At 38.2% G+C, this 13,134-nt stretch overlaps 1 pseudogene; it reads left to right on the top strand.

The window, feature by feature from the left end:
• The window catches only part of LOC111718508, a 21,960-nt pseudogene extending 8,826 nt beyond the window's left edge, over positions 1-13,134 (top strand).

Raw genomic sequence — 13,134 nt, 5'->3', positions numbered from 1 at the left:
CCTCCTCATTGAGAAGGCAAGCAACTTGATATAAGTGTAGTTATGCAAAATATGTTTCCATATTGCTCATCTTGTTAAAAAAAAGGAGAAAAAAATTTAAAAAAGAAAAAGTATGCTTCTTATACTGCTTTCACTTTTTTCTCATTTTCCCTTCTATTCCCTCATATTCCCTTTTATTTTTTATTCCTTTTTGCTTATTCCCTTTTTAATTCCCATTTATTATTTTATTTATATCCCATTTTTCACAGCATGACTGATGTTATTTGATTAATATGATTGTGCACATATAACTTTTATCAGCTTGGTTGTTATTGGGGAAGGGGAAGGGAGAAAATTTGGAGCTTAAAATCTTACCAAGATAAATGTTCCACATTTAATTGGAAAAATACTATTAAGTTAAAAATACTATTAAATCTACATTCATACTCCATTAATTCTTTCTTTTTGGATGGATAACATTTTCCATCTTAAGTCTTTCAGAATTATCTTGGCTCATTGTATTGCTGAGAACAGCTAAGCCATTCACAATGGATCATCTTACAATATTGCTGTAGCTAAGCACAACATTCTCCTGATTCCACTAATTTCATTTTGCATCAGTTCATGTAAGTCTTTCTGGAGTTTTCTGAGAACCCCTTGCTCATCATTTTCTATAACACAATAATACTCCATTAGAATCACTTCACATTAGTAGAGGGAATATCCTCAGAGTCTCCTATTCCAAAGAAATCACAAGACTAGAACAGCAACAAATTTTTTTTCACTTTATCAAGTGATGTCAAATAATCAATAGTTAAATGGCCTGATCTTTTGAGGAAGAAAGAGACTGGGGGCATCTATGAATTAATTAAAATAGGTTGAACCAGGCTTTAAAACCTTGGCAATAGGTAGAGGTCCCTATAGCTCAAAATTTTTTTTCTTGATGGAATCAAGAAGCTGGATCTTATGGAATTAGCATTTCAAGGTCAGTAGCTAAACTCAAAGACAAGATTGTTTATGTTCATGTTTCTGCAATAAACTGTTTGATACTATATTTAAATTCACCTTCCTTACTAATTTTTCTTTTTCTTTTTTTAATTATATAGCTTTTTATTTAGAAGTTATATGCATGGGTAATTTTATAGCATTGACAATTGCCAAACCTTTTGTTCCAATTTTTCCCCTCCTTCCCCCCCCCCTCCCCCAGATGGCAGACCAATACATATTAAATATGTTAAAGTATAAATTAAATACAAAATATGTATACATGTCCAAACAGTTATTTTGCTGTAGAAAAAGAATTGGACTCTGAAATAGTGTACAATTAATCTGTGAAGGAAGTCAAAAATGCCTTACTAATTTTTCCTTGAGATACCCCACTTTCCAGATGAGGGAAGTGAGATCCAGGGATGAGGTCATAGATCTAGTCAATGATAGAGATAAGATTAGAATCCAGCTCTCCTGGCCCCCTATTCTTGTACCAACATCGTGAACCTTATCTATCCTCTAAAGCAGGTCCCTAAATCAATGCTTCATTTTCCCAATGAAAGTTAGTCCATATGCTTGAATATTTTATAACTGCATTTCTCTAAGAAATATTCTCAAATTCAGGTAGAACTTCCCCTTGAATTAGTCCAGAGTAGAGAAGTATTCTAGGATAGTATATTAAACTGTTAAAGTCTCCCTCAGGGAAAGAGAAACTGACATTTCTCTCTGCACAACAAATTCTATTTCCTCCTCCTCCTTTCTCTCTGGGGATTATGACTCATGGCATAGGTGAGGTTGCACTGAGGAAGCTGGTATTGTGAATGCTGCCAGAATCATTAAAGTGAAGTGATAGCCCAGGTTATCCAGAAATGAAAACAGATCTTTTCTCCCTCACCTCCCACCCAAGAAATAAATGAAAAACAAAACCCTGGTTACAAATATATAGAGTCAACATTAAAAACCAAAATAAAACATGAGTCTATTATCTCTCTGTCACGAGTTAGGTAGCGTGTTTCATCCTGAGTCTCGTGGAATCATGGTAGTTTAATGCTCTAATCAATTTCTTTCAAAACTGTTTGCCTTTACAATGACATTATTATATTCCCTAAAGTCTCCGGATGATGGGGAAAGAACGCCCTTTCAGATGAGAAACAAGGACAGAGCAGGGGAATGGTGTTTTGGATAGAGTGCTAAACACAAGAATCCTATGAGAAAGGCAGCATAGGGATTATTATCTCCATTTTATAGATGATGACACTGAGGTTTAGAGAATGCAAGGGAGGGAGAGTAAAAGCCAAGCTTTTAATTCAGGTTCTCCTCTTCCTGATTTGGAAACTTTGTCTAACACCCTGGAGATGAGAATTTAAATTTAGGCTGGAAAAGGGATGTTGAGACAGTCTCTCACTTGAGGGGTGGAGTTAGTTGTTAGCAGAATCAAGTCATTTGACTTCTCCACTCAACCATACTTCCCACCATGTGACTCAATTTTTATATAACTACTGCTAGCTCACCAGTTGTGAAACGGATACTATTTCAGTCTATGACCATTCATTCACTGGTGGTTCCAATTTAATATGACTATGTACAGTGAAACTATTGTCCTCCTTGGCCCCAGACCCTATTTCTCTTTTAATGCAGGCCAAGGTTGTGTTAGTTCTCTTGGCTCTCATATCACACTATTGACTTGAACTTGTAGTGATCTAGAACCCCTAAATATTTTTCAGAGGAACTATGAACTAGCTACAACCTCCACATATTCACTCAAGCAACCAAACAATAAATATTAATTACATGCTATTATGTGCCAGCTACTGTGCTAAGGGATGGGGGTATAAAAAGAAGCAAAAGATGATCATTATCAAAGAGCATGTGGAGAGAGTAAATAATATAAGAAGACTGGAAAAGTAGGAGGGGGCTAGGTCACAAATGTGGTTTTATATTTGATCTTGAAGGCAATTGGGAGTCACTGAAGTTTTTTGAATAGCACGGTGACATGGTCAGATCTGTGCTTTGGAAATATCACTTTAATGGAGGATGAGAAGAGATATGAGTTAGCAAACCCACCACGAGCCTCTACAATTGTCAAGCTGTGAGGAGAAGCCTGCACTAGAGCAGTGTCAAAGGAGAGAAGAAGGCATATTAAAAAGATATTAAAGATGAAATCAACAAATCCTGGCAAAAAATTGATAAGGGGAGAGGTGAGAGATCCTGAGGAGTATGGAATGACTCCTAGGTTTTGAGCCTAAGGGATTGAGAGGTTGGTGTTATTCTGTATAGTAATAGGGAAGGTAGGAGAGGGAGAAGGTTTGGAGGAAGGATAATGAATTCCATTTTGGAAATATTGAATTTAACATGTCTACTTTTAATGTATATATATATATATATATATATATATATATATATTAAAGAGAGGTCAGCAGAGAAGTTAGAGCAGGAGAAATTTGAGCACTATCAGCACAGAGATGATAATTAAATCCTTTGGAGCTGATGAGATCACCAAGTGAGGTCTTATAGAAGGAGAAGAGAAAGGGGACTAGAACAGAATCTTGAAGATCCCCTATGATTAGAGAGCATAATCTGGAGAGGATAGGGAAGGAGAGTCTGATAAGGGAAAAAAGAACCAGGAGAGAGAGAAGTGTTCTGAAAACCTAGAGATAGAGAATATCATAGGGAGGAGAGAGTGATCAACAGTGTCAAAGTTGACAGAGAAATCAAGGAGAATGAGGATTGAGAAAAGGCCATTGGATTTGGCCACTAACTTTGGAAAGCATGGTTTTGATGGAACAATAGATCTGAGGTTGGGCTGTAAGGGGTTAAGAAGAGAAAGAGAGGAGAAAAAATGGAGACACTTATATAAAAGCTCTTTGAAGAGATTAGTTACAAAGGACAGAAGAAGTATAGAATGATAGTGGGGATAGAAGGACCAAGTGAAGACTCCTGAGTATGGGGGATATGGGGCCATGTTTGTAGGCAGTAGGTAATGAACCAGTCAAGAGGGGGAGATTGAAATAAGTGATAAGATGGAAATGACAGAAGGAACAGTTTGCTGGAAGAGACAGGAAGGAAAGGGATTTCTTTGAAAGAGATAGGGATTAGTCTTGCTAAGAAGTAGATCTCATCATATGAGACTAGAGTGAAGAAGGAGATAATGGCACCAGATTTATAGAAGATGAAGAAGAAGAGGAAAGTGAGAACACAAGGTAACCATGATTTCTTTTTTCCCTGTAAAACATTAGGCAAAAATCTTCAGCTGAGAGGGTGTAGGAAGTGTGATATGTGGGAGATTTAAGGAGGGATGAAAAAATTTGGCAGAGTTGTTGAAGAAGGGGTTAGTGAGTTGATCTGATCTATATCTGGCCACTGGACCCAGATAGCACTGAAAGAGAAAGTGAGGCAGGTGACTTTGCACAGCCCTCCCTCGCTTAAAGTCCAATTCACTTGCATGTCATGGAATCGCCTCCCTGAAGTCATGGTCATCTTTGAGAATGAAAGACAAATAACAAATGAGTTGATAAAGAAGGCATAAAAGGATTGGTAGTAGAGGTGAAGACCAGTGAAAGTGGTATAAAATAAATTTATAGTAGACCCAATTAGGATGGTTTCTGATTTTTCTGCCTTCATTCAGCAACATGTTTGTGGCAGAAAAAATGATGAAGGTTGGGAGTGATTCATAGTCAGGACATAATCAGTGAAATGATAATGGGCTAGGAATTCAAGAGAGGGTAGAATTGCATTGGTTCAACAAAGAGTCAGGATAGGAAAGGAAGAAAGTGTCTAGTGCCAGAGAAATTACCTAGAAGAGAATCAAAAAGTTGGAAAGTAGGATTTTTATAGTGGAAGGCAGAGGCCAAGGCAGAAGCAAAGGCCAGCAATCATGGTCAGATATGGGTATTTCAGAATTTTTGAACATGGAGTTTGTACATTCATGGGTAATTCCACGATCAAAGGTATGACTATTTTTGTATGTGGCTAAGATAGAGTGAAAGATAAGGCCATGAGAAATGAGTAGGTTGAAAAACTGAGTGGTTAGGGTGTTTGAGACATAGTTAATATGTGTGCTGAAGTCCCCTGGTATGAAGGCAGGAGTTGGGAAGCAGATGAAAATTGTGAACTATGTATTGAACTCAATGAGGAAAGAAAGGGAGTAACATGGATTGGAGATATCTGTGTACAACAGGTACCAAGATTCTGATACATATGAGTATATGAATTTAGAGATTTATATGAATAGCAAGAAAGTTAAAAGAAAGGTTACTGAGTGATGGAGGTGGGGGAGAACTTAAATATGGCAATGGAGCCAAGGAATATCCCCATGCCCCCATCTCAACATTGTTCTAAGAAAAATGAATTTTGTGCTCATGCACCCAGGTATGTGCATCCACCGTACATGTGCATGTATATATATATACATGTATATAATGAGTTATGTCTATATTGTGCTTATGGAGGTTATTTTTTAACTCAAATAATAAGACTTTCCATTTTGTTTCTGTTGAATTTCATCTAATTAGTGTAGCGGCCCCCAATAACTCTTTCCTTGGAGCATGATCAGTCAGCATCCCAGTCAAACTTAGCATCCCAGTCAAACTTATGGAAGTTCAGAATATGACTGTTTCCAGGAATAAAAGGTGAACAGTTCCTTTCCTACTCCACATCCTCACCTCAATTCAGAGAAGGTGTAGACATTTTCTAGCTGGGTCTTATTAACCATGATGACTCAGTGACTCATGCTGTGTGGTGACAAAAACTCTCTTATAAAATTTTAATTACTTTTTATAATGAATAAAAACTTTTCTTTCCATATCATGCAACTGTGGGGAAAGGAAAATAAAACTCTTGATAGTCAAATATATATCCATAGTCAAGTCAAAAAAATTTTCTTTTTGGCTACGTCCAAAAAAAATGTTTTCTTTTACACCTTGAATCTATCAATTCCCCGAAAAGCAGATGCGTTTCTAATTCTAAACTCCTTAGAAAGAGCACTCATTGGCTTGAGACAAATGATCTGGGCTTGAATATTATCTTTATCACTTACGCTAATAATAAAAGCTAACATTTATAAGACATATTATCTATATGATCACATTTGATCCTCATAACAATTCTTTGATTTAGCTACTTATTTCCCCCCACTATACAGATGAGGAAACTGAGGCTAAGAAAGTTTAAATGACTCATTGAGTGTCACAAAGCTAATAAATGATGCAGAATTCAAACGCAAATTTGTCCTGACTGAAAATCCAATGTCCTATCTGCTCTACCACCTAGTTGCCTTAATACTTAGCGACTTTGGGCAAGTCCTTTAACCTTCTCAGGCCTTGATTTCCTCATCTGTGAAGTGAGCAGTTGGACTACATAGTCTCTGAGGTTCCTTTTAGCTCTGGGTCTATGAGTCCATGATCCAAGTCATCATATTGCCTCATATATAAGTTTAGAACAAATAAAATAATGGACTGTTTTACCCCATTGGTAGTAAAATTGTGGAATTCATGATCTACCAGTTCCACACCTCCAGTTGTTTTAACTGAAAACATGCATTTTGAAAAGTTCTTTCAAGTTCTTGGATGGCGGGCTCAGAATGAATTATGAAGAAAAATTAGAATGTTTTGCTATTGTTATTATTACATCCTGAAAGACTTTGAGGATGCTCTGAGCTAGGACAGGTCATGGGTCCGATATGGTCTGAAATTTCTCACATTTTTATCATCCAATGATACTTTCCATTGCTCTTAAGAGTTCTAGGTGAGTTCTGTAAGCGTATATGAAAGCATATGGAAGACACTCAATGGTGAAATGATTCATAAAGGGCCGCTGAAATATAAACTCTTTCTCCATCATCACTAATCTGGCCACATATCAAAACTCTAAATCAGGTTCATGAAATCAGTCTGTGTTTTAGAAATCACACATGAGGCAGGGAGCTACGTCACCAATTATGTATCTACTATCTTTTTTTTTTGGAAGCTACATCCCATAGAATTCTGTATGAGTTTACATCAGGGTATGACATTGCACGGGTGGCTGCATGGGAGGGTGAAGTTAGAAGCATGTGGTTGGAGAAGAAGGAAGATAAAGAACAAAAATGAAATGGCCACACAGCCAGATTTCCTAAATGGCACCCCTCATTCTTCTGGGGTTTATAGAAACTGAGGCTGTTCTCCTCCCCTACTGTGATACTAGGTTTTGGACCTTGATGTATCTGAACTCTGGCAACCCAGGGAGACTTTGCCTTTTTAGTGCTGGGAAGATTTGATCTAGGTTTTGCCAAGGAGAATCACCAATTCATGAACCAGTGAGGGAGGTGTGAAGGTGTGAGATGGGGGGAGAAGTGTGTGTGTGTGTATGTGTGTGTGTGTGTGTGTGTGTGTGTGTGTGTGTGTGTATAAGAGGGAGAGAGAGAGAGAGAGAGAGAGAGAGAGAGAGAAAGAGAGAGAGAGAGGAGAGAGAGAAGGAGAGAGGGAAGAAGGGAAGGAAGGAAGAAAGGAGAAAAGAGGGAGACAAGAGATAGAGACACAGACAGAAATTGGGGAGGAACTGGAAGTAAGTCAAGAACTGGCGTTGACATCCTGTTGATTCAGTTGCTGTGCAGAGGGAAATAACAAAACTTTCTAAAAGGCTCCCTCTTTTCCATTGACAGACGTGGTCACTTGGTGCCTTTAGTCTCAGCAGCCCTTTGCTGCCCAACATTCCTTCCTGTAAGATGGGAGGCATTGGAAAGTAGATATTGAAAGTGTTTTCTAACTATGTCTCCATGCAGTCTCCATATTCCATACTGCTTTTAAAAACCTTAAATCAATTGTTCTTTTTCATTATAGATAGGAAGTCCTGTGAATACAACTGGCTGGCCTAAAGGGAAGGAGATTCAGAGAGAGGGATATGGGGAAATCAGCATTAATTTTAGTTGATTTTAGTTCATTTTGGTAAATGCCAGATAGGATGTGAGAACTTGGATGTAGGGTTGAGCAAGTGGATTACCCTGGCCTTAGGAGATCTGGAAATTATTTGAGTCCCCTCTACAAACCAGATTTTGAGAAGATATTAACAGTGTTCAAACTTTGGCAACCTTTGAAATACTTCTATGAGTTTGGCTCAAACAGGAAGGAACTACTGATGAGGCTACAAACCAGCTGCCAATCTCCAGGCAGATGAGATTAGTCAATTTTGTGAAAATGCACCCTGGGAATCTGCTTGTTACAAGACTTTTTTTTTGCTCAGTCAGTAAGATTGAACAAAGGGGATTTCTTTCAGAAGGGAGGTTTTCTCTTTGTCATCCCTGAGGTCTAGTCTGTCTACTGGAGAGATGGGATCTGGGCGACTAGGCTGAAAGATTTCACTTTCAAACAGCTAAATAACCACAGTGAGTTCTAGTGAAATACAAAATTTCTCTAGATTCAGAGAATGCGAGTTCAAATCCTACCTCTGTGATGTGTGTGTGATCATAGGAAAGTCACTTCACTTCAGGGCCTTAGTTTTCTCATCTATAAAATGAAGGGGTCAGATTCTATAGCCTTTGGGGGAGTTCTCTTCCAGCTCTGAATGTATAAATTTATGAGTCATGGGGCATGCTGAGGAAGCCACACATAGTTAGTTGCAAGCTTCTAATCTGTCAGGATTAGCAACATTTGAGAAGATCTTTACTGAGAACTACTTGGGAATAGATGCATTTTCAGGCTGCCCAATGGGCAAAGTTAAGAGATAAAGGAAACTTTTAAACATGAAGGCCTATACACATACACACACACACACACAAGCAGGATAAACTGCTCTACCCAGCTTCTGCACCATCTCCCTTCTTCCTTCTCTTCCACATACACAGGAAAGGCATCAAATTCAAAGACATGGACTTACTTTCTTTGAAGAATAAAATTAAAATGTAAGGGGGAAGAGATGAAAATTTCTAGACTCCATCCATATCTTGGAAAGAATTTTCAGCATTTGCTGAAATCCCATTCGCTGTCCTCCACCAGATACATCTCCTGCACAGTCTGCTTATGGAACTTTGATTGTGGAGGGCTTTGCTGTGGTACCTACAGCAGCTGCTCCTTAGGATGTCTATTTTCCAGGATTCACATACTCTTTCCTTCTGAATGGTTTCTGGGCTTCTCCTTCCCCTAATGTGATTCAATCTAACAGATTTATTAAATGTCTACTAGGTGACAGTCACTGTACTAAGTGCTGGGGACAGAAATAAGAAAAAAGAGACAGTTCCTTCTCTGGGAGGGGGAAGACATACATTCAAGGAAGCTTGAAAGCAAGGGTTAGGGGAAGAATGGAGAGGGAAAGACCAGGCATAGGGTGTCTAGTTTCTTGACGTTCAAACAAGCAGAGATGTAGAAGAGAAGTGGAAAAGATAGGGTAGGCTGGTTTAGTAGTCAAAGCCAGGTTCCACCAGTCCCAAGGTCAGAGCAATCAGTCAGTCACATCCAGGGCCACCTCCAGTCATCCTGATCTGTATTTGGCCACTAGTTCTGGAGGAAAAAGTGAGTTCGGTGACTTTGTATAGCCCTCCCTCATTTAAATCCAATTTACTTGCATGTCATGGCACCATCTCCCAATTGTTGGGGTCTTCTTAGAGAACAAAGGACAAACAACAACAAAAACAATATGTTAATTAATAATTAATGTATTTATATTACCTATAACTATATATTCTATCTAGCTACATATGCTACTAGAACTCAGGTGGTCACTAAAATATTTTCTCACATATGTGAGTAAAGAGAGACTTGATTAGGGTACACCTTGATCAATCTGATGAACTCCCCAATAAACGTGGAGAACAACTTACCTAATAACAATATTGTTGAGAGAAATATCACCGAGACACTTTAGAACTCTGCTTAGTGCCAAGACAAACCAAGATTCCAGCAATCTGAAGAAAAAGTAAGCCCAAATGTTAGGTGTTGGGCTCAAAAGTGCAAAATGAAGACAGTTGTTTTTGGAGGTGAGCAATGAGAGAATTTGCTTTGCTTGACTGTGCCTCTTTATTGCAAGTTTTTGGTTTTCTTTTTCTTTTTTGTTATTCACAAGATGAGGGAAGCAGGAAGGAGAAGAAACTACTTTTTAATTAAAACAATAATTAATTTTTAAAAAAGAAATAAAAAAGGAGTTAGGGGTCTAGGAAAAGGGAGGGGATAATTCTGTTGTATTTTGACCTAGTCAGAACTCATTTGGGGATAATGTTTTCACATCATATTATTGAGAATAAGATTGAAAGCATCATCAACTGGGGGAGCATGAGCAGGATGTGCCTGGATGGAGCTCTTGCTATTTGTGGGTCGGTTGACTCTTGGAGTCAGGTATGGTCCATAGAAGAAAAGACTCAAAGGGTTCACTGCAATTTATGGTGAAGTGGAAAGAATGTTGGAATCCCAAGTCAGCTGCTTCCTACCTGTGTCATCTTGAGCATGTCACATCGCTAGGCCTCAGTTTCTCCATCTGGAAAAATGACAGGTTCGGACTACATGGTCTCTGAAGTTCCTTTACGATTCTTTTTCATCTTTAAATCTGTGATTTTACTGTTATTCACACCCATTTTCCTCATGGTCTTGGGAGGAGAGAGAGGTTAGCAAAGTAGTTTCTGATGATTGTGGAATATGGATGCCCTTCCTCTCTTGGGGAGTGCATCCTTGTGAGTGATAGTAAGATTAATGATAGGAGAGAGGAATACAGGATCTCTGTATGCTAACCTCCAACTCTTCCTCCTTTTATTGCCCTTCAGATAGAGACATCCTGATCACTCTGCCGGCCTGGGCCTGTGTGTAAATAGCAGCAGATATTGCACTGTGACTTTAGGATTTCCATGGGATAAAGTGAGACTGTAGCAGCCTCTTCTAATGTGGCTGCTGCTACCCAAGGCTCTCTAGGATGAAGACTGAGGCTTCCAGAAACCAAGTGTGAAAGAGGACATTTTGAACTTGGAGCAGGAAAAGGAGAGATTCTGTAGTAATAGGAGATGTCAAATGCCAATTTTGAGAATCTAGTTGGGCTGATGAACTTAGAACAGGAGATGGATTTCCAATGTTCTCGCCCCATCTTTCCCTTGTCCCATTTCCCCCTTGTTAAAGTCTGTGATCCACAGTTGGTATCCTGGACTATTCTAATATTCTATGCCATGCCATGCCATACTGTACGATACTACTCTCCCCCACTCCCTGTTTTTACTCCTTGACCGTGGGTGGTTTGGGTATTTCCCCTACAGCTCAGAAGATGTGAGTAAGCAAGTGAAAATGGTTTATGAGATGGCTACAGGTGGTTAGCTGCATGTGGGAGTGCCTCATGTCTTTGCTTTCATGATTTCATTTCCTTCAATAAACCATGTGATCATAGTGTAAAGGTGGGACTAGTTGATTTATTCAATCCCTTCCCATTCAATTTAAGTGATAAGATATGAAATCAATCTCAGTCATTGACCTTGGATTAAACATGAAAAGTCATTATGGAGTGACATTGAACAAAACTAGTTTTCTAATAGGCTGGAGAAACTTGACCACTTTCCAGGGGTTGCCTATATATGAATCAACTCGGGGGCACAATGGAAACAGTGTTAGACTTGAGGTCAGGAAAATATGAGTGATGTCCTTTTAACATCACTCATATTTTTAAACAAGAAGAGTCAAATTTGCCCCCTGATAACAAGAATTCAATCTGAAAGCTGAAGTGACTATTATTCAATCAGAAGAAGAAAATTAACCTGAAACTGTTTTGATAACATCATGACATTACTTATACTTATATAAAATATAAATATATACTTATTATATATAAATCATATACTATATTATAAATTATACTATATACTATTTTAGTATAACTTATAGCATATAAATATACTATATAAATTATTATTCTCATAAAATTATACTATATTATAAATTATACTATATAAATATAAGTATAATATTTACCACAGATTGATAGATAGAGGAATGTGCTTTGTACTGCTACCATTCCTGCAGGAAAGCTCCATGATGAAATACATATCTCAACTGAGCAGAGTCATGAACTCCAAATGCTGGAAATCTGGAGAACTTCCAGAAATCAATGGCAAGTTAATGACAAGTATATTTCTAGTATTCCATAACTGGTGACTACAGTACACTGTCAGAAGCTTGAGGGCTGGACATGGAACAGGCAGCAGATAGACTCCTTGATATAGATATTTTGATATCCGTAGGAATAATTGACCGTAACGTAAATCCGACACAACTGAATACTGTGGGGTTTCTTTGGGATCCTGCAAAGAGGACATCCCTGTTTATTCAAGGATGTTGTATTCACTATGAAAACACAGTGGGGAAAAGGATATATCATTCACAGTACAGACTGATATCTTCAAGGAGAATGAGAATGGAGAATACAGGGAACACTTGCATTCAGTCAGCTGTCAAATCAAAGTTTTTAAGCAGACAGGAAGCAAAAAAAAAAAAATGGACACAGAAAATAGAGAAGCAAATAGGAAAAATACCAACTTCCTGAGACAACAATACCCACAGAGTATTCTCTAATGACCTGAGATCACATGTGTTAATAATTCTCCATCATCTGGCTTTAACAGTTCCCACAGCAGTTTTTCAGTTGGAGAAGGGAATGGTTTACCAAACCACTAGCCAGAACCACTTCCTCCAATTGTAGATAAACCTGCCAACTACTACCCCTCAGGAAGATCAACAGTAGTTACATTTTAACTGACTCTTTATCTTCTTAATTTTTTTTACAAACTTGTCAGGTGTAGATTTGTTGAAGTTAAGCAGAAATGACATTATCCAAATTTGTGGCCCTCCTGATGGAATTCTATTCTTTTAACACCTTAAAAGAGTGGATGGTGAGGTCCAGGCTGATGATTTACACTTGCCAGACATCTTTGAAATTGAGGGAGAAACAGCAATAGCAGCAGTAAAAGCAGCAGCAGCTTCAATGATGCTTTCTTTGTGTACCATGCCATTTATTTGGAAGAACGAACAACTATTGAGCTGACAGAGAAAATTGCTCAGTTTTTCAGTATCTTCCCTTGCCAAATCAGTCAGATCTACAAACAGGGGCCAACAGGAACCATGTGCTCATCAGTGATGACATGATTCAGAACTTTCACGAGGAAGCTTTTTTGTTCTGAACACAGTGAAAATTGAAATAAATGATAGCTTTTAAATCATAATGAAATGGAAGTGA

This window comes from Sarcophilus harrisii, chromosome 3 (assembly GCF_902635505.1).
Source record: "Sarcophilus harrisii chromosome 3, mSarHar1.11, whole genome shotgun sequence".
Lineage (NCBI taxonomy): Eukaryota > Metazoa > Chordata > Mammalia > Dasyuromorphia > Dasyuridae > Sarcophilus > Sarcophilus harrisii.
This window is presented reverse-complemented; position numbering and strand designations above follow the sequence as displayed.